Source organism: Lepeophtheirus salmonis, chromosome 2 (assembly GCF_016086655.4).
Source record: "Lepeophtheirus salmonis chromosome 2, UVic_Lsal_1.4, whole genome shotgun sequence".
NCBI lineage: Eukaryota > Metazoa > Arthropoda > Copepoda > Siphonostomatoida > Caligidae > Lepeophtheirus > Lepeophtheirus salmonis.
In genome coordinates this window covers 18,158,794-18,183,901 of record NC_052132.2, presented here as the reverse complement: position 1 = coordinate 18,183,901, position 25,108 = coordinate 18,158,794, and the positions used below count along the sequence as shown (strand labels likewise).

The 25,108-nt window shown below is 32.6% G+C and overlaps 1 protein-coding gene across 3 annotated transcripts in view; it reads left to right on the top strand.

Moving 5' to 3' along the window:
• LOC121132345 (FMRFamide receptor) overlaps window positions 1-25,108 on the top strand; it is a 139,965-nt gene that overhangs the window by 11,831 nt on the left and 103,026 nt on the right. Inside the window, exon 1 of one of the 3 annotated variants that reach the window (XM_040727736.2) lies at window positions 18,938-19,227. The exons of 1 other annotated variant lie outside the window; for it this stretch is intronic. The gene's annotated coding sequence lies outside the window, so the exon portion shown is untranslated. Of the gene's footprint in view, window positions 1-18,937; window positions 19,228-25,108 lie in introns of those variants that run through there. One more of the 3 variants, XM_040727737.2, reaches the window with a different exon arrangement.

Here is a 25,108-nt window from a genome sequence, read left to right as displayed (position 1 = left end):
TTGTCCTTCGACCGCACGATTAACACTGCTTATATTTCAACTGGTAAGTATATTTCATCACAATAGTTCGATTTTCCCCCATAGTCCGAATTGTTTTTGTGTATTTTGTGGAGTATGATTTCATTCGTCTACTTTACCTGTTTGTCCAATAGTACAATAAATTCGATCCAAAGGATCAACGACATACAATACAAGCAATTGGAAAGAGCCCATAAGGCAATGAGGCATAGTTCTAGTTTGCCCACTGCTCCATCAAAAATGGACCTATAATCTATCAATCTTTTCTCCAGAAAGACAAAGAAAAAGGCTTGAAATTAACTTGTAGTTAACTGATTCTTCATTTAATAGTAGATCAATTTCCCACTCTTGACAATAGTTAATCCAATTTGAACCAATCAACGTTCTAACAATAACAAGCAGAAATAATGTTGACTTTTTACAGCTGATAAAAAAATTCCATAGAGTGAATGATGTATATGTGGGTTCTTGATAATTTTGCTGCCTAATTTTTGCCGCTGGTAATCTTCCCTAGAGGTTATTTTGCGGCATAATGCATTTGCTTTTTATGTTTTTCGATACTATCGGTTCGAACTTTACTGTTGCACCTCGAACATATTAATTGTATAGCTAGAAAAATAAAAAAAAAGGAAAATAATATTAATATCCATGTTACATTGATGAATGAATTTTATAATCCGCTTCATTTTGAATTGTTTATTATGTAGTCAATCTATCATTTTTTGGGATTTCAAATATTCCCCCTAAATGGAAGAGTTGCTTAAAATACCCCGGGATATTGATATAAGATTACAACTACGACAAATATTATATCTTTATCATTGTACTTAGTTAAAATTCTCATCAGAAATGATGTTTTTCACATCTACCGGTTGATTGATTGGAGCTTGTGATTATCCAGAATACAGAGTGCTATTTTAATAAGATATATAAATATATAGTCATAAGTGGAACATGCCGACTTTTGTAGCTTATTATTTTACCTTAAGAGTGGTACCTTTTTGCAAAATACCAGGACAATTCTTGCATAAATTGTATAGATTGTCACCCCCTGTAAGAAACGATTCAAGAAGCTGTAATGAAATTAAGAAGGAGAGTAAAGAATGGCCTAACAAGGAAAATGCATGTTTTTTTAGCTTATGTATTTAATATTCGGACTAATATATTATTTAGGTATATCAGGAATCTGAATATTTGTATCTTAGATAAAGATGATGTTTGATACTTTTTTGAATAATCCTTATTCAGCATCATTGATTTGGGTTATAGTCTTATAAAAATAGTAGACATGGACAAAGTCAACTGTATTTTAATATCATAGTTTACCAAAGTGTCTAAATAATATTTCATTTGGGAAAAGAGGATTCAAGGGAACAAACTTTGGAACATAGGTACATACCAATAAAATGTTTTCGTCAAATATTTCTTCGTTTGTTTTATAACTTTAACTATTTCGTCAAATCATCACTCTTTATATTTTATGCATATAATTAGAGCTCATTGAATCCTTCTTTTTTATTAATATTTCATCATTATTTTTCTAATATCTTCTTCTTCTTTTAACAATATATTTAATCTGATCAAGATACAACACTAAAGTGAAATCCAATAGCCATAAAAACATAAAAAGACAATAAAATCTCTGATACCGATCACGGTATTTGGGGATATCATTGTGTAGCAGATAGTTGAATATCAACAGGGTAGGGCAGCAATACGTGGACTCGAGAAAAAGGATTTAGAAATACAACAATAATTATATATTTTCAATAATAAGCAAAAAAAATAATGTTTATAAAACATATAGACAAAGTTTTTCTAAACTTTTTTTACTCAATATGACCACTATCAATCAAAGCCTTTGCACGTCGCCTGAAGGTCATGCAGGACTTGATGACAAACTCCTCTGATGCACTGTCCCATGCAGCCACTATGGAGGACTTCAGTGAGCCCACATTTGAGTGTGGCGTCCTGTTGGTTCCCTTGTCCAAAGTCCCACATATAGAAAAGTACAATGGGTTCAAATCTGGTGAAGAAGGGGGCCACATCTCTTTAGACCAGAATTGAGCCTTGTTATATGTGCAGAACTTTTGGCAACAGATGGATGTGTGAGGGGTGTGCCGTCCTAAGTACACACGTTATTATCCTCAGGGTAGTTTGTCTTCAGCTATGGTGAGATGGTATAATTAAACATCTTATTGTAGGCATCCTAGATGATTTTCTGTTCAGCCTTGGAAAAGAGCAGAGGTGTTTTCTTTCCATCAGAGGCCACAAATCCGAGGACCATTTTTTGGCCTGGATATTTGGTGTGGTATACCCCTTGGACCTTTTCTTTTGTTTCTGAAAGCCAGTGGTCATTCTGGTAGTTGTGGAATTGATCAACTGTGAAAATTTCGTTTTCCGACAAAATTTTCACAATTGACCCATTAGCTAATATTTATGTAAGGATTTTCTTGCACCTCTCATGCCTCCAGGCTTCCATGCCCTCTGTCATAAAATGGTGTAAGGTCCTTGTGAAAGAAGCTAATCCTAATTTGTGTTTTATAGTTCTCCTGAAGGTTCTAGGAGCCACAAAGAAGTCGTTGGCCATGCGATTCATAGACTTAGTGTGATCCTCCCTTATATTTTTTTCTCCAAACTTAACAAGAAATTCAAATCCCTTTTTAAATTACGCTCTCCACTTCCATCCTGAATATTCTTCTCCATTTTTTTTTCCATCTTGTTCAACTTAAAAAGTTTTGTTAACAACTTTAAAACCATGTTGCCTTCAGTTGAATCCCTTGAGAGGCCCCCTATATCAGAAAGAAGTTCGTGATAAAGCCTTAATCTTGTACTCCTTTTCATTCATGCTAAAGTTTACTCTATTTGTTCGTTATCAAAAAGTGCAATCCATGTTCATCCATTTTTGAGATACTTTCATGCTTATCTGGAGTGCTTTCATACCCCAAATATGCAATCTATAACCCTTTTTAATCCATAAATGACTCTCTTTCCAGCTCAGGTCCCCTTTCACTTCAGGAATGAGTATCTTTAACCCTTTCATTTCAAAATAGTAGGAAAGATACAACCTTTCACTATTCATAGCTACATGATGCGCAGCTATCTATACCGCCACTTTGGCGCACTCTCATTTAGTTAGCCGGTTCTTTTTTGCCTTTAGATAGTTTGTTCAAACCTGCACCAGTTAAAAAAATGGACTCAATTGACGAACTTGTTGTCTCAAATATTTGGAAGATGCACGGATCCTTCCTTGTAATCGGCGACAGGAGCCACAGTATCAAAATTGCTCCAACTTTGGGACTCAGTGAGACGTTCAACTCCAAGGTTTGGAGGGAATTTGAGGCCTTAAAGGTTATTGTGAGGCAAAATAAATGCAAAAACAAAATCTCAAAAGTCTTTTGACGACTCATCTTGTCGGAATTTTGGTATTCAAACTGAACGGATCTGAATCAGATACTGTTTTTTTTTGTATGTGTGTGTGGTACGATCAAACAAAAACCAAACGAATCCCCTGCAACAACAAAGACAAACTTACCAGTGGAATTCAAAAAGAACTCTAAGCTTTTCTAAGGGACTAAGTGGCAAAGGCCTGCTCACGCTGTCGGTCTCTTATAGAAATTGTAATTGAGGCTGTAGGTATTTTATGGAATAAAATAAATCAGGATCGATTAAGCTTTCACAATCGGGTTTTATTTTTTTAATTTGATAACTGGTTGCAGGGAAAATTGCGTTTAAATTTTTTTGTGTACTTTCATCAGGATATTACTTCTTTAACTCCAGGATTACAGAAGTTTCAATCCTTTTACTAAAGAGAATAATAAGGCTTTAACCCTTTCCTTCAGGAGAGTAATGCAACTTCTACAATACCTCAAGAACTTCGTACAATAACAAAATCCTTGACCCACCACCTTGTAAAGTAGTTTAAGTCTTGTCCTAAATAGGGTCAAAATGGAATATATTTGCAAGGTGGGGACAATATACGTGCGAATGCATATTTTTTTTTTGATTGGATGTAATAGTTTTACAATATGAATACTATGTACGTTGTAAATTTGTAGCATTGAAAGCCTAGTAACTAAAAAACATTTTAAATATTATTTTTGATAAAAGGATAAGTAGATACTATTGTATTTTTTTATCTAAAAAGGCCAATATGTTTAAAAAATAATGCACCAATTAAATTATATGTTGAACAATATTAAGTGCATAATATTAAGTAATCTACTTGAAAGAACTTGGCCAGAAACCATCAAACTAATATATTAACAATTTAATTTATCACTTATTTTAAATTTAATCACAGGAGCTGCATTTTAATTTCATTATTTAACTAACAGAACTTAAAGCAGGTAATGTTTTTCCAAAAGATTTTTTGCCTTGTAATATCAGATATACCTATCATATATATTATTATTAAGGCTAGTGCGGGGGTACGTTTTTTTCCTTGGTTCAGTAGGTATAAATGTATATATATAATCACATATTATAGTTGTATGGCCGCTGATAAAAAGCATAGGGTATTTTTTACCAAAAACAGTGATAAATACACACTATAATAATAAAAAAGTTGTTCATAATTCTGAGGTACCGGGCCGTGCAGAATTATTTACCGATTTTTGTTCAGAACATATCGCAGAACATAATGACATTTGAATGACTTGAGAAACAATTTATTCATACATTTTTAGAATAATAAAATAGTTTGTGATCAAATTTAATCAATGTAGCCACCATTTGACTCAATGACACTGGTCAGGCGACGTCTGAAGCTGCCACAGAATTGCTGGATGTAATCGGCGTGCCTGGAGGCCCAGGCCTTGTTGACAGCAACCTTTAAGGCATTTACGTTCTTGTGTCGTTTTTTGCAGGCCTTGGTCTCCACGTGCACCTAGATAGAGAAGTCTAGTGGGTTCAGATCTGGGCTCTGAGGGGCCCAGTAGTCCTTGGCCAAAAGTTGATGGTGTTCTTGAGCCACTCCTGAGCTTTCTTGGACTATGGATTTGATCCACGGAAGAACCTTGGACGCCAGAATCTTCACATAATCCTCCGCTGTTAGTCTGAGCCAGTGGGGAACCATATCGGCTTCATGGCCTTCCTGTTGGATCTCCAAATATCTCCAAAGCTCACAACACGGTCATTTTACCTTTTGAAAACAGGATCGACAGTAAAAGTTTTATCATCTGAAAAAATGTCCAGATGAGCTCTTGATATCATTCAAGATTTTCTTGGCACGCTCAAGTCTGACTTCTCGCTGACGTTCAGTTAGCAGAGGGCGTTCAGTACGCCTCAGGGACTTTCCTCCAGACCTTTTCAATGCCCTTGAAACAGTTGATCTCGATGTTCCCATCTTTCTGGCCATGTCGGCAATGTACCTATTAGGAGTCCTATTGAACACTGCCTTTACTTGCCTTGTAGAGACAGTGGGTTTCCTGCCAGCCCCAGGGGAATGCTTGAGATCACCCCCAGCCTCCAAGCGTTTGGAAACGTTGTAAATTGTCTTCAACGAGGCCCCAACCTGTTCCTTAATGTTGTTATGAGGCACTCCCGCTCGGAGGAGGGCTGCAATTTCGATCCTTTTTGTTTCCTGATTGGACATGGTCTCACGTGTGGAAGTTGTTATGCTCTCACAGGAAGGATTTTTGTTTATTTTAACAGTAAAAATACGAAACAATCAGATTGGTTGGCACAAAATCTCTTAAAAAGTATATTTACATCATCGGTAAATAATTTTGCACGGCCCGGTATGTACCTAAAGTCTCTAGAAGGGAAGTTTTTTTTTTCGCTAGTACGATGTTTTTTGTTTTTTTTTCATAAAAAAAAGATCAATTCCCCGTGTCTCCAAGTTTTTTTTAAAGATATGGGTAGTCTATTCGAAAATGCACCGAAAAAAATAAAAATAAAAACAACACGATTTTTTTGATTTTTTTATTGTACAACAGATAAACAATGACCGTACTTTCGTTATTTAAAGCATTAATAAAATAATTCAAATTAAAATATCTAATAAGTATTTTGATGATATAAATTTATGGTTATTTATTAACTTTTTTTAAATGAATAGATTTAGATAGTGAAGTAATATTTTAATATATAAGCATCCTTTTATAAAATAAATAATTGCTATATTTGTTTATAGCAAACAAAAAAAAAAAGATGATGTCTTACAAAATGAGAAAATACATCCAAGTTCACAAAAACCCAGTCGTATAGTGCAGGGAATATTTAAAATAAATTTTCCAATATTTTCAAGGTAACGTCATGAAACGTCACAACTCAAGATATATTTGTATCAAGTGGTATAATTTGTTCGACAGCCGGCCATATTGTGAGTGTTAATTGGTCTTATTTAACCTTTGTTTTTTAAAGAAGTTAAGTACATTGAGGAATAATTTATTTGTACAGAAAATAAATTATTAAAAATAAAATATCGAGAAAAACTTGAAAACTATATTCTTTTATTTAAAAAAAAACCCTCATTTTACTATTATAAAGTACCGACCCTCTACTATGAAGGGTGTAGTGCTGTTCGTAGAGAACCAGGGGTTTACACTTAACAACATTCATGTTTCAGAAAATCCTTAATTTTGTGTTATGTCAACAGTTTGTAATATAGATTCATACACAAATATCGAAGATCTTCTATTCAAATGGTTTTTTTTTGGATTTGATGATTCCAATACATTTATTCTATTCTATTTTTTTATTTATTGACAGTATAACACTTTTTTTCTTCTTATTTTAATATGAGTTGACCTAAACACCTGTGGTAATTTCATTCTTTTTTACGTACCGTTTTTTCATAAGTATATCCAAATACTCTTCTTTCTTTTTAAATCATGCACAGGCTTGTTTATTTGGTTAATTGTTAGAAATAGTATCTACACTCAAAAATGACTTACTTTCAACATGGAATCTTATTTTGCTTTATTAATATAAATTGACTGAGATCCACATCAACACAAAACAACAGCCATATGTACGAGGTTTGATTAAAATCCCCATTATTTCCTCATTTCTAATTAAATTCTCAATAGATTCTCAATTCTATCTTTGTATTATTTTGGAACACATGTCTGCAATGTATGTTAGCAATTAATTTTGCTTTTTTTTCTCTATTAACCTAGAAAAGTTGCATCATACATACATAAATAAACATTTTAGTTTAAAATTAATTTCCGAGAAAAAAAATAAAAACAAAATACTACAATGCATTCCAATACACGCTTTTAAAATGATGACTAACATAAGCCAAGATCAAGATTCTGAAAGTTCACAAGACAACCATAAAATTAACAAAAAATAAATAGAACCATGAAAAAAACAACAACAAGCAAACGGCTATTTCGAACTGATAGATATGATCAATTTAAAATTGCAAATAATCTTATGCAAAACCATCAAGTATCTAGCTGGGAATGAAGAATGAAATTTAATTAGATCTCCAGCAAATATCCAAAGTTGAGATGTTGTCATCTGAAATTTTTATCGTAAAAACAGTATGCGAGCAGCTACAGCAATGATAATCACTCTTAATTCCCCCACGTTTATAGGTTACAAAATTATCAGTTTTTCTCCGCGATGTGAGCTTTCCAATTATTTTTATTTTTTTTCAGACAAAAAAGTGAAAGGTCTTTTGGTTTGCTCCACGATTTTCTACTATTTACAAAAAATGGAAAGAAAAATCAATTGAGGAAAAAAACATTTATAAAGCTTTTGAAACATTATTTATTTTTCTAAAAAAAAACAAGATACTAAAATTTGAAAGAATAAACATTAGGGCTACCTCGTGGCACCTATTTCATAACCGCTGTATAGTTAAAATATAGTAAAATTAGACAAATGGGGTATTGAAGATTCCTCCAACGTTTGCGTCTCCATGGTGGAGTGACTTGTGATGATTAGAGATGATATTTGTCTAAAAGCGCGAGGAGAAGGCGGGAGCGAATCAATTGGTATTCCTGAATTAATACTTTTGTTAATATCAGCTGTCTGTTTTATGATTATTAGGGGGGTGAATTAGTAATTAAAGAAGAGAACTTTCTACATTTAAAATAGTATTAGTACATGGAAAATATTAAAATTTTATTTAAATTGATAAATAATTAGTTTTTTTCCTTACACGGATCCCTTCTTTAGTGATGACATCTCCTCTACAATGGTGCTATTTCAATATTTTATTTTGAGCAAAGTGCAATAATTAGTACTCGTTTTTGACACTCTCATCCATATAATTTATATCATCATTAAGTTTGTAGGATAAATTTTTGTCATTATATTAAACACTCGATAAGTAATGAGTTTATATAAATCCTTAAATAAATAAAAAAAACAATCCTTCACTTTTTTAAAATAGTAGAAAATCATAGAGCACACTAAAAGTGTCGAACTAGGGATAGGATGGTTTTTGGATCCGGATATAAAGTACCCGGTTACGCTATAAGTAAACTTGCATTATCCGAAAAGGTCTGGCTTCATGAACTTTTGACAAATCATAAAAAAGAATGGGTATTGCTTAATACTTCATCTTAGTCATAAAAAAGATAATAACAATAGCGAACATTGCAATTCTATTTATCAAAATGAGTGGAGCAAGATCTACATAGATAGTTGCATCGTGTAGTGATTTTACACAGCTTTACCTCATGCAAAACACAAAAATATACACTTTATTTGGTTGTCAGCTCTTCAAAGTTGTTTTTTTTTATCTTTTTTTGCCGGTCAAAGAAACATTTTTATGACCTGTGTATAATTGCCGATTACTAATTACTGAATCAACTAATTATCCACATATACATACATATAATAAGGTATTTTGCCCATTAAATTGTCCGTCTACTTTATAAAAAATAACAGTCCCTCTTAAACATTTAAATGGAAATAATTGAAGAAACATATAAATTAATAAGTAACCTGGTATTAAAATGCCAAAGTCCAGGTTCTTTGTCTATGGAAACAGGGGGACTTCACCTATATGACATGATTTTTAAAACTGTGTACATTAAAAATTGAATTGTTTACTATTATTATGATGCAAAAATAAAAAGTTTTGATTTACAGAACGAGGTACATTGAAATTTTCCGTATCATATTAACTATTATTTTTTGCGCTACTTAAGGTTTTAGGTGACATCTCAAGCAATATTCCGATACATGTGTTGTTATTCTTGCGCATTGTTTTGATTCGATCAAAATCGGACAAATTTGAATGGCAAAGGGTTTAGGATCATCTCGACGCGGATGTTTATCCAAAAAGAATTTCAGACATTCTGGGAATGACCATGAAGAGAGTCTGGAAAATCAGGAAGGCCAAGGAGAATGGGAAAGGAGTTGAAAGGGAGGCAAGAAGTGGAGGAAATGGTTTGAAGCAAGATGAAATATTTCTGAAGTCCCTGAAGGATAAGATGAAGAAAGATCAAACAGCATCAATGCACCACTTAACTGACGAGTTCAAGGTGGACGAGATCACACAGGAGGGAAGTTAATGATGACCTTGGCCTTAAGGGTTTTGTCAAGACTCCAAGATATCTTCTTACCGACAAGATGTAAACTTTTAGGCTTGAGACACGCAAAAAAGTCCTTAATAACTTGAAGGGTCATCCGTCGACTGTGAAGATCTTCTCAGACAAGAATATCTTCACAGTCGACCAGGTTTTCAACCGCAGAAATAATATATTTATAGCAACATCACCTAAGGAAATCCAGGGCACCTTCAGGACAAAAAATCTAGTCCAAACAATGTTGTTCGGAGTCGTGGCCTCTGATGGGAAGAAAACAGATCCCTTCCTCTACAAGCCCAATGAGATAATCGGGGCTGAAGCCTACAATAAAGTCCTGAGGTGGAAAACCTTGACCTATTTGCTATCCTGAGAACAACTATGTATGGACCCAAGATGTTACCCCAGCCATACGGCCTGGAAGACACAGAACTTCTGCAAGATGGACTTTGCTGACTTCTGGGACAAAACCTTCTGGCCCTCTTCCAGTCCAAATCTCAATCCTCTCGAATTCAGTGCGTGGAGTGTCTCAGAGATCGAAGTTGTGAAAACGTCAGGCAGGAATGTGCAGGAGCTCAATGCCATCATCAAAAAGCAATGGGCTAACATGTCTGCCGATTATATTCTGCCAATTTACAGAAAGTTCCGACCTTATGTGGAGGCTATAATAGAGGCTGGAGCTGTCCATATTGACTAATTATTGACAAGATTGATTGCTAAAAGTTTTTTCATAATACTTTTGTGATAAAAAGTGTCTAAGGTTTGGTTCTTACTTCTTAATAGTGGAAAATTTCCCTGTCTCACTCTGTTTCAAACATGTTTTATTACTTTTAAAAAAAAGGAAGTTATATTGCAGCACCCTGTATTTTTTAACCAAGAATAATACAACAATTAGGGGTGTTACTACCAGTTAATTTCTGTCCTTTATTCTTTCTCTTATTTTGTTGAGAGATACAAAAATAACTTTAGAATTTGGCACTTGGCTTCCCAAAATTTAATGAAATTTCTCCATCGAAAGATCAGAACCGATCCGAGGAAATGTAGTTCCGTCCTATTTTTACGTCTAATCTTTTGATTTGTCGAAAAAAACAATAACTAATAATGCAACTACTAACAATATAAAAAAATAATAAATTTAAGAATTGAATTTGGAATGACAAAATATGGATTTCTTTTTTATCAAAATAGAAGATACATACTTTTGAATTATTTATAATTCAAAAAGGAATTTTTGACAAAAAAAATTAAAAAAACTTTTTTTTTTTTCCGTTGTTTAATCCATGTGATAAGTTAATTCTAACTTATGAATAAGTTTTTCATTGTGTTACTGTTCTCCCAGAAAAAAAGTTTTTGTTGTGTCTCTCTAGGACTTTATTTATGCCTTTTCTTTCGTCTGAGTTAATTAAGATTCCAAACTTAATTTCGGGCTTTTATTTTTTTCCCTTCTACATATGAATTTAATGTCTTCTATTTTATTGTAATGTAATTAGATTGAAGTTAATTAAACATTCAAAGTATGTCGTTCACACAATAATTGAGTCAAAATGTCATGTTTATTTCTTGAGTAAGAGTCTGAAAAATTAGCTATTTTTAGGTGGAATTTGTTTTACTACATACCTAAATTTAGGATACATTCATTTATGAACCCTAACTCTATTATTTCCAAACTTTGGTGTTAGTTAAGCCTTGCGAATATTTGGATTTGGGATTTTTTTATAAACATATTTTTATTGAAATTTTTTAGCCTCAGGTAATTTCACCTCAAACCATTTCACCTTAGAACATTTTTGCCGCAAGAATATTTTCATTAAGATATAAATAAATAATATTGGTTTCTTCGGAATTCTTTAATCAAATTATAAAAATACTTCAATGTTTGTTTTTTGTTGGAAAAATGATGGAATTATATACCAACAAAACCGCACTATGTAAAGGATTCGAACCAGAGACAAAGTAGCTAATAAAATTAGAATAATAAGAAAAGAATATATAAAAACAACGCAACCATTTGAATAAAATAATTTCTCCTCACTTCTACGTTAGTTATAATCATTATACATGATGGATTGTTCATATTAGAAAAGACTCACGGATTGAAAAACAAGTATCATATGAGGTAAGAGCTTAATTCCATCATTATTCCAACAAAATACAAACATCTGATGGATTTATATGTAACCCAAAATAAACAATAACGACGTATAGAACGTATTTATTTATATATTCTTGAAGAATAATGACCTTTAAGCAAACTTTTTAATGGGAAATGTTTTGAAAGCAAGATGGTTGATAATTACCTCCTCCAAAGTAGTATATTTGTTTGTTTTTTAGTCACCTGGATTACGCCTAAAGTTACATGGTAACTAGGTACGAAAGTTATATATGGTCAAAGTAAGAGGCCATTAAATTTTGAGATGTCAAGGTTACACAAAGCGTAAAAGTTCATTATGGACCACAACTTTGGAAGAAATTGAGACAGATAACTCAATTTGTTTTTAGGGGGAGGTTTTGGGCTATTCCGTGTGCCTCTTCCCTTTTTTTCAATTTATTTATGTTGACATCATAACCAAATTAGATCTCAATTTCACCTTTATCATTGTTATAATTACCTTTGGGTTATCAAACTGTGTAATGAAGATACTTCTTAGTGCCTATTTCCGGCTGTATAGTATTGGAATCCAGAGCAGATTCATGTTTTATATAATAGGGCCATTTGATCTCGGGCTTTCTATGAAATTGAAACCGTACCAATGAGCTAAGACTTTCAGTCATTCGTGCTCCAAGTCATTTTGGAATTGCCATCCCTTGGACAAATAATCCTATGAACTGTCGTGTTCTTCAACTGTACTTTATGTATATAATTTTAATACAGTGTTGTGCCTGTCCTAATTTATGCAGTCCAGTCCAGTCATAGGACAGGTCCTGATAATCTTCTATAGAACTATCAGCCTTTGGGATCGGTCCTTGGGACTGGCTCTTCAATTTTTTTAATAGTGGATCCTTCAAATGCGATATATATATTAAAAGCTTTGCCCACGTCTTGCAAAAAAAAAAATATTAATCTTTTTATTATAATGGGAGAAAATAATAAAAAAAATATTTTTTTACTTAGTTTTATAATTTATTTTATTAAATAACGGAAGAATTTAAAAAAGTTCAATGACGTCACGAGGAATCAATTTAACATCCCTTAACAAAAAACTTCAATATTTTCGAAACTAATCACATATGTATGTATACAAAACAATATATTTAACTATTTTCAATGATTGGTGTCACTTAATCTAAGCTATCGATTCTCAAATTTTGTATCTAATCTTACATGGTCGTAATTGAAATTAACGATTTTCCGCATCAAATATAAATTGTTGCTTACTACTTTATTTTATCTTCCTACAGATGGAGTTACCTAGGTTGGACTCTAGTTATTAGACTTTCACTATAATGCAGCTCTGCCTATTAAAACCTTCAGCTAACCTTTAGCCTTCAAAATCTATTACATCTCTCTAATCAAATTACAGAGCAATACATGGTGTGGTCAGGGTGTTAAGACATGTTTCCAATCCCGAGGCAGTGGATAGAGTCCTATTATCGATAAAAAAAGTGGAAAAAAGACAGACTATGAAAAAATAATTCCTCAATCATTCGACTATGGTTAAAAATGAATCTGTCATAAGGAGTAACACCCATTAATTTTCTTTTCTTAATTCTTACGTTATAAGATGGTGTAACACTGTGTTACCAGGTATTGCCTGGCCAAGGAGGGAGCAGAAAATCACATAGACGATGATTAATGTAATTTATTTAATTTTTAGACCCTTTCAATGCAGGAGAACTTCCGCTCTTATGTCATATGCTTTGTACAAACTATTATGAATTAAATCACTAAATACATATATGATGTATCTGGAAAGAGCAATTTAAAAGATTTGACAAAATAATGTATTGGTATGTTTTTTTTGTGGGGAAGTGAGGTTAGACAACTTTTTTGGAAATTGGTAAATGGCTTTTGATAAGGACTGTTGAAAAACAGTGTGGAAAATGTATTCTATCAAAAATATTTTGAGACTCTTGAATGTTTTATTTTTGCTAAAATGCTCACTTTTATTGTCTAAGAAAATACTCTATACAATAACAATTTTTGTTTTATGGGTTATTGCTAAATATTTATCATACTCATAAGTAGATTTTTATTAAATATTATTTATTTTGTAACAAATATAATCAAGGGTGATAAAGGTTTTAAGTCCTAATTAATCGGATAACGAATATTTTTCTTACTTTAATTAGAAATATCCGTATTTGTTTTGAGAATAACGATTTTAGTGTGTTTTCTTACAGATAATTACTATAGCGCATGTTAGTTTACTGGAAATACTTGCCTTAGTTATCTGTTTTTACGTAAAACATAGGGGGCTCACATTTTAATTTTATTTTAGGTCCCAATCACAGTAGTAAAAACAGCACTGAAGATAGCCTTTTTTATGCAAGTCATTCATGTAGACCTAGTTTCCATACTATTTTTGAATATTAGATAGGAATAAGAATAGCTCTGTACTATAAGTGAGACTTTATTTTGAAGTTTCTTTAATTTCAATAACATATTCCGGGAGGGGATTTTAAATTCGGAAAAGTTAAGGATATTGAATATTTCCAAATATTTCTTAAAAATTCATTCATCAATTCAAAAATATTGTGCTCTTAGATTAAAGGGTTCATATTGAAGCCAATCACTCCAACCAACCACCTCTAGTTTTAGCCACTGCCTCCAACCTGGTACATACCTTGATGAGGAGCTCCTTGTCCATGGTGGCCACTGCCCTGAGAATCGAAGCTCCCATGGAGTCAATAATGTTTTGTGCACGTTTATTTGAATATCTTTGTTGAGGCACATGGTAGTCTCACCGAGCTCATAACCCGGCGAGGTATGAGTTCAAATTTTTGGGGATTTTGTATCTGAAACAAGATTATAGTTCAATATATTGGCAATTTTGAGATCCATGTTTATAAAAGTGTGCTTATCAGATTAAGCGAACAAAAAATAAAATATAATATCCGTGAGATGTCTTCTGAATAGGAAGGCCGTTAGGGTATTATTGTGTGCCTCCATGTAGAGGACACGCGTAAGGACGAAAATGACTATATATATAATTATGCTAGATATCTTTTATGTATGTATTATCCGGGATCATTCTAAAATTTTAAATTGGTGCTGGTAATTGAAACCAGATTCTGAAAAAAAAAAGACACACACATTTTTAAGACCTTTAGGCTTTGAAAACATGGTGTCCCAGTTCGCTGTACCTAAGCCCTCAATAATTTTTAAGTAAGAAGATTTTAATTTTAAGTAATATGGCCACAGTAAGAGGCCATTAAATTTTGAGAAGTCAATGTCGAAAGTAACACAAAACTAAAAAAAAAGCATAATCAACCATAACTTAAGAAGAAATTAAGTTACATAACTCAATCTGGTTATAGGCTGAGCTTTTGCCTGTTTGGAAACCATTTAAAAACTAATATTTACGAGGGTTATTTAAAAAGTCCAAGAGATGGCACTACTGACGCGTCCAGAAAAAAAAATATACTCATTTGGTGGATATTTGGTGTTTGTTCTTCCAAGAGATGATACTTACGAAACATGATCTCGATACGCGATAGTAGTTCCATCTCTCAGACTTTTCAAATGGCACTCATATGTTTTTTTTCTCTGATTGGTCAAATGGAGTTGCATTAATTACCTAGTGTGGAAAATTACCATTTGAAAAATTTCACGTTATATAAAAAAAATCAAAATACTTCTTCTCAAAACTACCAAAACACCAAGTAGGCGTCACTTCACAATGCATTTAAGCTTTTACCAAATGCTCCAAAATAAACCCCTATTCCATTGGTTGATTAAAACTACGGAGGGACACCAAGCAGATTATATACCACAACCAATACTTCAAAAATTATGTAGGGCCCTTCCAAATACTGCTACATAAAATCCAGGCCCCTATAAATTGTACAAACGTTAATATTTGTATAGTAGTAGGTTGACGAGACATCCCAGTTATACCTTGACTGCCCAATTTAAAATACCTTACTAAATAAATAATTATTCTTCATTGTTAGTTGGGCATATGTTTGATTCTATTTTTTGTTTTTTTGAACACGTGGGTATTCATTCTGAAATATTCATAGAGGGTATAAATGCTTTGTGAATTGGCGACTGTGGTTTTTAACCAGTTTGGTGGCCTGCCATTGCACAAAAATAGTTGTGGTCCAAGGTATTTTGAGTTTGATAATATATGAAGGGAAATTTTTCCGTTTGTAATTTTCCCTACTGGCAATTTTCCTCTCGGAATTTTCCGTGCACGCCTAGTATAATGTGATACTTTACAGGGCGAGGCTAAAAAATTAGAACAATTTTCGATTTCGATCATTTAATCCAGCTCAGGTCATGGTCCTTAGCGTTGTGGCTTCCGACAGCAGCAAGATGCCTCCCAACTTCTTCTTGGCCAACGAGTAAGTGAACACTGACATCTAATACAAGGTCTTCAGGTGTCATGTTTTGCCATAGTTGAAGAGCATGTTCCCTAGAGATAGCCATGTGTGTACCCAACATTTCACTCCAGTATACACCTTCAAGAAGGTACCGAATTTCTTCTGGCGTGCATACTTTTGGCTTTCGTCTTCTCACGACGTCAACTCCCAGGACACTAGACTTATCATCCGAATGTCGATGCCCTGAAGGCCGTGATCATGTAGGAGCGGAACAACTTGTCTTGGACTTCTAAAGGCGTGCTATGTTTCTGTTCGTCCTGATATTGAAGCCATCAGTCAGAATGGAGGGAGACATAATAAATAAAACGTATCGATAATTGATAAATTATCAACTTTTGATTCAAATGTTTGTCGTAGAAATGTCACAAAATAAAAATATGAAAAAGTCAAAACGGCTTTTAAACTTTTTGAGTCTGCCCCTGCATATCACGATAGGAACGACTTATATGTATGCTCTCTTCTATAACAGGATTATTGTTACAGTTGTATAAAATATGACCTTTCAATATGCTAAAAAAAAAACACTACAAATGACATAGAAACCATTACAATTTAAAAATTATTTTCGAGGAGGGTAGCATAACTTTCGTACAGCTATAAAAGGAATGAAATAAATACAAATCCTACTCAACATTTAGCAAGGACACGGGAAGGAATTACTTTTATGTCACTCCTCAATCCTAAACTGAGTTCAACAAGGACTTACGCTACCCCAAAAATCACCAAAGTTTCTTTTTATTATTCATGAGCACACCCACGATTTATTAATACCACTTAAGGTTTCTTTATTCAAGAATGAAAGATTAATGATTTTTCAACAAATAATAAATAATTAAATATGGGATTTCCAACTCAAATAACTTTCAAACAGTATAAATACAAATCAATCATTTATTTGTAGCCTTTGAAACATTCCTAACAGAAATTTCAACCTTCTTTTTTTTCTTTTTTTTTGTTAGTGCTTAAATTAATTTTACTTTAATGTATTTAAAAAAAAAATCATCTTTTAAATTCTATATATATGTTAAACTTGATTCGTACAACATTATTTTTGTTTAGACTAAATTACAGACTTTTGGAATGAAAACAAGATTCGCAACAAATAATTATTCAGATGTCAAATTGGATTACAAAATTATTTTTTTTTTGGAAGGAATTTATTTTCTAAAGAAGCCAAATTATAGATGAATATGAGAAGACTGACATCCTTTTTTTGGCATCCCTTCATACAGATTATTCAAAGTATCTGGAGAAATTTTTCCGAATAAAATTGTACGTTTTTTTTTACTCATCCTCTGAAATTGCTGGCGCATTTTCATTCAGTTCCCTCTGTACCAAGGCTCACAAATTTTCAATGGGAGACAAATCAGGACTGTTGGCAGGCCATGTGCATTTGCCCAGAAAGAATCCAAGTTGTCTGAACTTGGATTCCATACTTCTGGAAAATGGATCTTGATGTGTCAAACAACATTTTCCTCTTCAAAGGAGGTCCAGTTTCATCAGTACGAGACAATGCAGACATCAAAAACTTGCTGAGGATCTCCATTACGCAGTACTCGACTGTCACAGTTTCGTTTCGTGGAATCAGGTGAACTGTCACTGCCTGGTGGCTGATAACGGCCCAAACCTGAATTTTCAGAGGAAATTTCACAGTTGGAGTGGGTTCCACATCTCCCTTATCTCTTGCCCAAACCCAACCTGTTTGGGGATTGGGGCAACAAATAACTCAAATGGAGTTTTATCACAGAAGAAGATACATTTCCAGTCATCTGCAGTCCAGTGTTTCCACTCACGAAAGATTTGAAGCCGGCCTTCCTTTGGTTTTCTGAAATCTGGGATACAGACGAGGGTTGGTATGGCAAAGCATTCAATGAGTGCCTTAGGTAGATGTGGACAGATTATTTGGATATTGGATAGCCTTTTCAAGTCAATCTTGCTGCAAGTTTCGTTGTGGATTGCTCTTTTTGCTCAAAGATTTTGAAAACCAGTTTGGGAACTTTGCTAATTTTTTCTTCCTTCCACGACCCGTCTGATTTGCAAGGATATGTCCATCCTTCCTTTTCAATTCTCAATGGTCCTGAGATGAATCTGTAACCTTTCAGCAACGTCTCTCTGACTTGATTCACCTTCGACCTCGCCAACAGCCTTGGCCATGATCTCCAAAGAGTGCTCTCTCAACATTTCGGACATTGAATTTCAACTAACATCCTGTCATGCTGTGGTGTTTTCTGAGCCGTTTTATACTGATGTATGATGCAATCATGGAAAACTTATTGTATCAGAAAAATTCAATATTGCCTTATGATTGTATCCACCAAATTTCATCTTATTCCGACCAAAAAAAAAATTTTTTTAATTATAAAACGAATATTTTGAATACCCCCATCAATTTTTGGACATACTGTAATGTATAGTGATGCAAATCGTGTATAAAAGGGGGATGTGAAAGAAATATAAACCAAAAATCCGCACAAGGACAATTAGGAAATAAACGAAAACATTTGCAATAATTACTCCTAATAGGATGCCAATTGTGCTCTGAGTCCACTCTCCGTCTTTTATGTACACATATGAATGTTTAGTCAGGTGTTAAACATAATTGAGTCTATTTAGGAGAAGAAGTTTACAACTAAGGAGTTAAATAATAATGGCAACCCTTGAAGAAAAGAAAATTCATTCTTCAGATTACCAAATCCAAAAAATGTGGCAACTAAAAAATTTATACATTTTATATCACAAACAATGTATGTTTGCAATCTTATAATTTCCTTTTCTAACTCGACTCTAATGCATATAAAAAATTGACTCTCTCCCCTACGTATTACTAGAGGAGCACGCAAAAAATGTGCGCTTTTGCGGAATGAAAATAGTATGAGACTGTAGTTATTAGACATTTCAGTTTTAGACACAGAACAAGATGATAGCACAACACCCTTTCATTTTTTTAAAAGAGTCATGTTTAAACCAATATTACATACATAATTAAAACAAAACCCGATTATTTAAATGTATTATTAGCTATTTAATAATAATTGTACGTGTGAACATGTGTTGGACATTCAAATTGGATTAGACGTTCCTCACTAAAAAAATAAAGACATTTATACGACATTTCATTCCCTCAAAAAATCCTGTAAAAAAATCATCAAGAAGCAAGAACGGATCAAAGGTATGACTGATTAATTTTTAATCATAATTATTAAAAATGTGAAAACGGTTCAAATTATTGTTTCATTATTAAAAAAGTATAATTTTTCATAATCTGCAAGAAATCTGCGTAAAAATGATTCTTTCATCTTTTGAAAATTCAAACGTATTATTGAGCAAAGGGCATATCGTTTGTTTCTAAGATAGGGGATAGGTACAGAGACTTGCGGCTTGATTTCGACTCTTGTCCGCATTTTGAAGATTTACAATTCAACTTGATCACACAATCAAACACTAGAGATTTGACTTGGACTCAAAATGTAAAATTTCGGTCCTTGATTACGTCATTCAACTTTCTTCTTCATTATTTAATAAGTTCTGGTACTGACAGTTCTAAGACTGGACTGAGCTGGACCAAATGAATAAGCACCAACAAAACATCCCTTACGAGGGTGGTATATAAAATTTCCAACCTATGAGAGATAAAAGATATTTTTTCTGATTTTATTTTTTTCAACACAGTCTCCTTATAACTTTATGCGTCTCTGTAATCCGTCCAAGCAGTAATCACCGTTTTTATTCACAATATAATAATTTACGAGTCAATTTTTATTTTTGTCTCAATTACTCCGAATTGGATAGACTTAGACCCGTCAAATATTAACTCAACAAGCCTTTATATATATTTTATTGTATGAATCTATTTATAGGTTCAAAGACAAACATTTAATAACATGTCCATTTTCATAGAACCCCTCACATCAACTCAATAAAACGACTGTTACATCCCAACTGTGCCTCCAAAATGGCAGAAACGTTGGTGAGTAACTCTCAACAAGATAGATATGACTAACTTTTATTTACGAGTGCTGCCATATTAATATTAAGGTCAGAAACATTTCAGACCACCCTCGAAAATTAGCTTTTATTTTCTGAGAAATATTTAATTTATGAAGATATTTAAAGTCCTAGATTTGACTTGAACTTGTGGGCAAGGATTTGAGACTCGAGTTGGACTTGCCGTATAAGGACTTTCCCTACCCCTGGGGATCTCTGTCAGCAAATACATCTTCTCTCAAAGTTGCCGTCATATATTCTTTTTAATTTACACTCATGAAGATTTTGACACTTTTCACATATAATAATTATTATTATGTAATTTGTCAAAATAGGTCAAGCCTTAGAGGAATCAAATCAACATGAGATTATGTTATAATATTTTGTGAAAAAAAACCTTTTTCCTATTCTTTTATGAAGTATTTGGTAACATATCTTACATAAATACTTGTTTAATAAAAGACATTCTGAGTTTTTACCTTACTTATGAACAAATATGTGAACATTATTATATAATAATCTTTTTTCGAATAAGAATATATAAATATGCCAATAGATATATGTGTCCTATGTTACTATTGAAAAGGCCTCTTTAAATATACATTTATAACCCTTCCTTACTACCAACTCAATCAGAGTTTGGTTTCATAGCCAATTATTAACCCATTACATGGAATAATTATTTACGACAGTTACAAATAGTTCGGGCCTATATTTTATCTATTTATGAGTCAATTCAGGGAATTATCTATGGAAAAAAAAAATCGCAACAGATCCCTGGGATCCTTATATGAGCAGGTTGATTAACCTTATTTCCATTTTCAGCAGTATTTAGATATGATAAGAGGTATACTGGGTAGAGACTGGAAATTTCCACACTTTATTATATTTATTTGAGAGGTTCTGGTGAGAAAAATAGACCTGTCTGTTATTGTATAGGTAGCTATGTATCTCAATCACTTTCTACTCTTTGATTATTTAAAATTGGACTAGATATGTTATCGCAGCGAGTTTAAAGGCTTCTTCGTATGGTTCACACTCTGAGAGAGGTGGCCAGGCTGACGAGAATGGCTCGTAAGGCTATCTACAATATTAAGAAGAGGCTACACCACAACGAGACCATAGAGAAAAAGGAGGGGTCCGGAAATAATACGATTTGCCTTCAACAGTATTGCAATGCCACTGATGAGGTTCCTGGAGCTTAGCTGAATGGGCTAACAACATCACACCCGGGACAAGGGAATGTGGTTACTATCCAGTCCGGTATGTCAATACCCTCAACTTTCCTTACTGGCCTCACAACCAAACAAGGGATTCTATCATATTTCACTAGAACATTGAAGCCATGAAGACCTGCGTCCGCCAAAAGTGGGTTACCATGGACTCGAACTACATTGGCATACTTGCAACTTTTTTCGCATGAGGCCTGTCGCTCAATTGGACATTAGCTCCGTATCACAAAATGGTTCATACATATTTATTTAAAATGGTTATTAAAAATTGGCAGGCTGTTTTTTTTCTATCCAAGTGTGTGTAAGTTTTCAAGTTTCCACCCAGTATGATTTGTACACATATTTATTAGTAATTTGTGTATTATGTATTTACATGACCAAAATTGTAAGAAAAATATCATAATTGCTATTATTATTGACAATTATGGAAAAAGGTTAATTTTTTAACCTCCTAATTTAAAATGAAATAAAAGTGTCGAAAATGAATGGAAATGATTAAAAATAGATCTTGAGCAACATCTAGGATCAGAAAAATATTTGTAATTGAAATTTAATATCTACATCTTTTTTATCCTTTTTTTTAAAAATAATATTAAGTACAGTACTCAGGACGACAGATACATAAATTAATTAATAAATGTTGTTTGTAGATTGAAAAAATTCATACTTATATAAATTAATTAACATATAGATTGTAATGGGTTAATGTATAATGTATTAGCGTTGGATTTTAATTTGAAAACTCTTGACTGGTATAAGACTATTATCAATTAAGCTAATTGGGTTCAACTTTGGTATTTGGTTAAAATTGAGTAATTACAAAAAATGGCTGTCTTAGAAAAACAAAATTGTGTAGAAATATTTGTTTTCATTGATATATTGCACGAAAAAATATCCATTACCCCATTTGAATTATAGTTTTTTTTTCAACTTTAAATTTCAATAGTCAGTGAACAATTAAAGAAAATATTTGCATTTTCCTTGTCACAAGTTTTTTAATCAACATAGAACAGAGATTTTTTTTTTTTTTCATAAAAAAAATGTAATAAATATTTCTTTATTTTAAGTGATTTAAAAAAAATAGATTTCCTTGGTTTCGGTCTGGAAATCCCAGACAAGTCTCGTACTAAAATATGGCCCAACGTCATTTTTAAGAAAATAAATTTAAAGGACAATTATGACGTTTTATTTTACATGCAACATATTTTCAAAAAGGAATTATTTTTCTATGAAATAAACTTTATGTTCAGGTTTTAAATATCGGTTTAGAATATATTAAACCATAGTTAATTATTTGCTTAGTGATGAGAGTATTGCAATTAAGAATTGCAAAGTGTAGTGACCTTGTTACCACAGAAGTTTGAGTATTATTTTTTGATATTCAAAAGAGAACCAGACTTTTAATGTATTTTTCTTCCCCATTTTTCAACCCTTTTAAATGGATAGCTACAAAATATTTGAGAATATACATGGCAGGGCAGTCCACAAATACATGAAGTGTGTTTTTAATAGTCCTTGCAGAGCTTAACATATTTATTGCAATCTGTGGAGAGTTGTATCTGGACGGTAAACTTTTTATCACCATTTATCTACCACGGAGAAGACATTATCTTTCTATTCCAACTCATTTATTTTATTCAATTTTAATCATTTTTAACAGCATTTACTGGAGGCTTTTGCGGGTTGTAGTTTACCTTCGTCTGTACTAAACATAGGTATAACTAAAGAAAGGATCTGTGTTAAGAAAAAGCTAAGTATAGTGATTAGAATTGAAAGAATGCTTTATGCATGTTATTTTTCATCTTATTTGATCACTATTTAATATGTCGGGGGGAGGTATTAAAATATACTTTTAGAAGGAAGAATTATCGCCTATCTTTGGTGTAAATTGATAATAGTTATATCTCCCCTGATCTAAATGTATAGAGTATTTATTTCCAAAAACGGAGACATAAAATAAAAGGTGCTCACAATTTACATATGGCAATGTTTCATACTGATCAGATGAAATTTCTGGGGTTTGGGGCCACGTTTTGGTTTTTTCGATAACAGTATCTTTTTTTTTTTTAATAAAACAAGGTCCATTTCCCGCGTCTCAAAGTTTTTTAAGGAATGTGTTGTCAATTCGAAAATGCACCAAAAAAAATAAAATACCAAAAATAAATGATTTTTATAATGGAAAAGAGGGAACTTATATTGCATACAAATTAAAAAAGGGATTGAGTAAGCGGATTAGCAAGTTAGTCTCAGTATTTATCTTAATTATGGTTAAAAAAGTAACATATTTCTAATTATAATAGCCAAAGGTATGAAAGGACTTCAGATGTGGTCTATCAACAAGTTTTACTAAATTCTGTAGTTATTTAAAGCATTAATAATGCTTCGAAATAAAATATATAATATGGATAAGTCCAATAACAGTGGTTCTTATCCTGGGTTTGATCGTGCCCTAGGGGCTCTGTATGTCAGTCTCAGGGATTCATTGGAGGTCAAAGCACACATGATTTGTGATGACACGCTCCACTTGACCAATTAACAAGGGTTTGGTGAATATATGAAACTTTTGGGGTTTAGTACCTCTAACAAGATTAAAAACAAGTGTCCTATTATATTTTCCTTGCAAAAATGCTATTTTAAATTTAGAAGGTTCACCTCTTTACAGTAGTCATTTATTTTCTCCACTCAAATTCGTGTAACAGGGAACTAATACTAACAAGGGTCTTAATTCAGTATTACAAGTGTCTGTACTTATTTATTCAATCCAGTCCAGTACCGGTCTTTGGCACCGGTATTTAGACTGTCGGTCTTTGGCACCGGCTTTTAGACTGTCGGTCTTCCGGACTAATGAAAATGACTAATGACGTTTAGCGTCATCAAGGGCCCAATTTTAATCCTCCGTTATTAAACATACTTTTTTTTGACGTAGTGAATGAGCTTAGGCTCAACTTTAATTTAAAAACTAGACAAACTTTATTTCTTGACACAAATTTGATATAGTAGACTTATAATTACGCTAATAGTAACAACATTAGATTTGGGCATCAACAAGATATCATTTATGATTATTATAGTTAAAATATCGATAATTTCATGATCGATCAAAACTTATATGAAATATTAATTAATTTTAACGAACTTTTGGTACTAAAAATGTACTCTAAAAAAAATAACACTAAAAAGTGAACAAATTAATTAAAAAAATTGCAAAAAATAAGAATAGTTTTAAAAAAAAATACATTTGTGGAACAAACAAAAAAAGTTGCATCTATTCTAGAAGATGTTTTTGAAGCAAAGTGTTTAGATTAATATTTAGAACTAAACTAGATGGGACTGAAGTAATGTTTTAAGGTAAAGTACTTATTAAAGACCACATTCCGGTCCCATCAAGTCCAGTCCGACTTGTCGGTCCTAAAAGAAGATAAACTCGATCCCTTGTAAAAATCATCGAGTGCGTTTTTCCTTGTTTTCTCTTTCATGTTATATAATATAATAAATTATAGAATTAAGTAAAAATAATATATGTTCATAATGAAAAAAAAAATCTTTTTGCAAAATATGTGCAATAACCTTAATACATACTTATCTCATATTTGGCTGGATAAACAATCGATACTTCTAGGAAAAATTCCAAGGACTGATAGTCTTAAGAACCAGTTCTATGATAGACAGCTCTCAGGACTATTCTTAATGGTCCACTTTCGTAAGGTGGCACCAATCTTAAGTACGTATCCTAATAGTCTTAAGTATCGGTTCTAATGACTTAAGGTCTTAAAGACCAGTCCCAAAGCTCGGCAGTGCTAATGGCAAGGCTTGTGAACGGAACACAAAATTGAA